This window comes from Triticum aestivum, chromosome 6B (assembly GCF_018294505.1).
Source record: "Triticum aestivum cultivar Chinese Spring chromosome 6B, IWGSC CS RefSeq v2.1, whole genome shotgun sequence".
NCBI classification, from domain to species: domain Eukaryota; kingdom Viridiplantae; phylum Streptophyta; class Magnoliopsida; order Poales; family Poaceae; genus Triticum; species Triticum aestivum.
This window is the reverse complement of record NC_057810.1, coordinates 573,882,905-573,886,061: the sequence shown is the minus strand read 5'-3', so window position 1 is coordinate 573,886,061 and position 3,157 is coordinate 573,882,905.

Genomic DNA, 3,157 nt, shown 5'->3' with positions numbered 1-3,157 from the left:
GGGTGCGGGGGAGAGGAGGCGGGTGGCGGCGCGGCGGATCTGGGCCGCGGGGGCCCCTCCTGGGCCTCCCGGGCCGGCGGCGGCGAAGTGGGCGCGCGCCCACGTGGCAGCGCCTGAGTGGCGGAGGCGGGCAGCGGCGGACGCGTCCGGCGCTGGGGCGGACGTGTCCGTCGGCGGCGGAGGATGTTTTTTTTTAGAACTAGGGTTTCGGACGGGGGAAGAAGAGATCCGAATGGAGGGGGTATAAATAGGCATAGAGGGAGCTAGGAGAGTCCAAACGAGGTGCGGTTTTCGCCCACATGATCGTGATCGAACGCTCTAGGACATGGAGCAGAGTTTGGTGGGTTTTGGGCCAAATTTATGGGGTGTTGGGCTGCGACACGCACGAGGCCTTTTCGGTCCCTCGGTTAACCGTTGGAGTATCAAACGAAGTCCAACTGACCCGAAACTTGACAGGCGGTCTACCGGTAGTAAACCAAGGCCACTTGACAAGTCTCGGTCCAATCCGGAAATGTTTAATCCCCACACAAGAAAGAAAGGTAGAAATGACCACCGGAGGAGAACGAAGCGCCGGAATGCAAAACGGACAACGGGGAAAATGCTCGAATGCATGAGATGAACATGTATGCAAATGCAATGCACGTGATGACATGATAAGAGATGCACGAAAAAGAAAAACAACACACGGAGACAAAGACCCGAACCCGAGAAATAAATATAACTTAGCGCCGGGGACGGCAAGAGTTGGATACAAATATGGAAAGTATATCTGGGGCGTTACAATTGACTTGCAAGATAGGATCAAGAACTCACATATATTCATGAAAACATAATATGTTCAGATATGAAATCATGGCACTCGGGCCCTAGTGACAAGCATTAAGCATAACAAAGTCATAGCAACATCAATCTTAGAACATAATGGATACTAGGGATAAAACCCTAACAAAACTAACTCGATTACATGGTAAACCTCATCCAACCCATCACCATCCAGCAAGTCTACGATGGAATTACTCACACACGGTGTTGAGGATCATGAAATTGGTGATGGATGATGGTTGATGATGACGACGGCGATGGATTCCCCTTTCCGGAGCCCCGAACGAACTCCAGATCAACCCTCCTGAGAGAGAGTAGGGCTTGGCGGAGGCTCCGTATCCTAAAACGTGATGAATCCTTCTCTTTGATTTTTTTCTCCCCGAACGTGAATATATAGAGTTGGAGTTGAGGTCGGTGGAGCATCAGGGGGCCCACGAGGCAGGGGGCGCGCCCCCCACCCTCGTGGACAGGGTGTGGCCCCCCTGGTCTTCATTCTTTTCCAATATTTTTTATTAATTCCCAAAATATTCTCTATGAAGTTTCAGGTCATTCCGAAAATTTTATTTCTGCACAAAAATAACACCATGGGAATTCTGCTAAAAACAGCGTTAGTTTGGGTTAGTTCCATTCAAATCATGCAAGTTAGAGTCCAAAACAAGGGCAAAAATGTTTGGAAAAGTAGATACGATGAAGATGTATCAACTCCCTCAATCTTAAACCTTTGCTTGTCCTCAAGAAATTCAGTTGACAAACTGAAAGTGATAAAGAAAAACTTTTACAAACTCTGTTTGCTCTTGTTGTTGCAAATATGTAAAGCCAACATTCAAGTTTTCAGCAAAGATTATGAACTAACCATATTCACAATAACACTTAGGTCTCATGTTTACTCATATCAATGGCATAACCAACTAGCGAGCAATAATAATAAATCTCGGATGACAACACTTTCTCAAAACAATCATAATATGATATAACAAGATGGTATCTCACTAGCCCTTTCTGAGACCGCAAAACATAAATGCAGAGCACCCCTGAAGATCAAGGACTGACTAGACATTGTAATTCATGGTAAAAGAGATCCAGTCATAGTCATACTCAATACAAATTAATAGTAATGCATGCAAATGACAGTGGTGCTCTCCAACTAGTGCTTTTTAATAAGAGGATGATGACACAACATAAAAGTAAATAGATAGGCCCTTCGCAGAGGGAAGCAGGGATTTGTAGAGGTGCCAGAGCTTGAGTTTTGAAACACAGATAAATAATATTTTGGGTGGCATACTTTCATTGTCAACATAACAACCAAGAGATCTCGATATCTTCCATGCTACACACATTATAGGTGGTTCCCAAACAGAATGGTAAAGTTTATACTCCCCCACCACCAACAAGCATCAATCCATGGCTTGCCCGAAACAACGGGTGCCTCCAACTAACAACAATCTTGGGGGAGTTTGTTTGCAATTATTTTGGTTTGAGCATGTGCCTAGGCATCCCGATTATCGGCCATTTTCTCGTGAGTGAGGAGCGGAGTCCACTCCTCGTGAGAATAACCCACCTAGCATGGAAGATATAGACAACCCTAGTTGATACATGAGCTGTTCGAGCATACAAAACATAATTTCATTTGAAGGTTTAGAGTTTGGCACATACAAATTTACTTGGAACGGCAGGTAGATACCGCATATAGGAAGGTATGGTGGACTCATATGGAATAACTTTGGGGTTTATGGATGTGGATGCAAAGCAGTATTCCCGCTTAGTACAAGTGAAAGCTAGAAAAAGACTGGGAAGTGACCAACTAGAGAGCGACAAAAGTCATGAACATGCATTAAAATTAATAGACATTGAGTGCAAGCATGAGTAGGATATAATCCACCATGAACATAAATATCGTGGAGGCTATGTTGATTTTGTTTCAACTACATGCGTGAACATGTGCCAAGTCCAGCCACTCAAATCGTTCAAAGGAGGAGACCACCCTATCATACCACATCACAACTATTTTAATAGCATGTTGGCAAGCAAGGTAAACCATTATAAACTCCTAGCTAATTAAGCATGGCATAAGCAGATATAATCTCTAATTGCCATTGCAAACATGTTTATTCATAATAGGCTGAATCAGGAATGATGAACTAATCATATTTACAAAAACAAGATAGGTCGAGTTCATACTAGCTTTTCTCATCTCAATTAGTCCATCATATATCGTCATTATTGCCTTTAACTCGCACGACCGAACGGTGTGGATAATAATAATAGTGCACGTGCATTGGACTAAGCTGGAATTTGCAAGCATTCAATTCAAGGGAGAAGACAAGGTAATATGGGA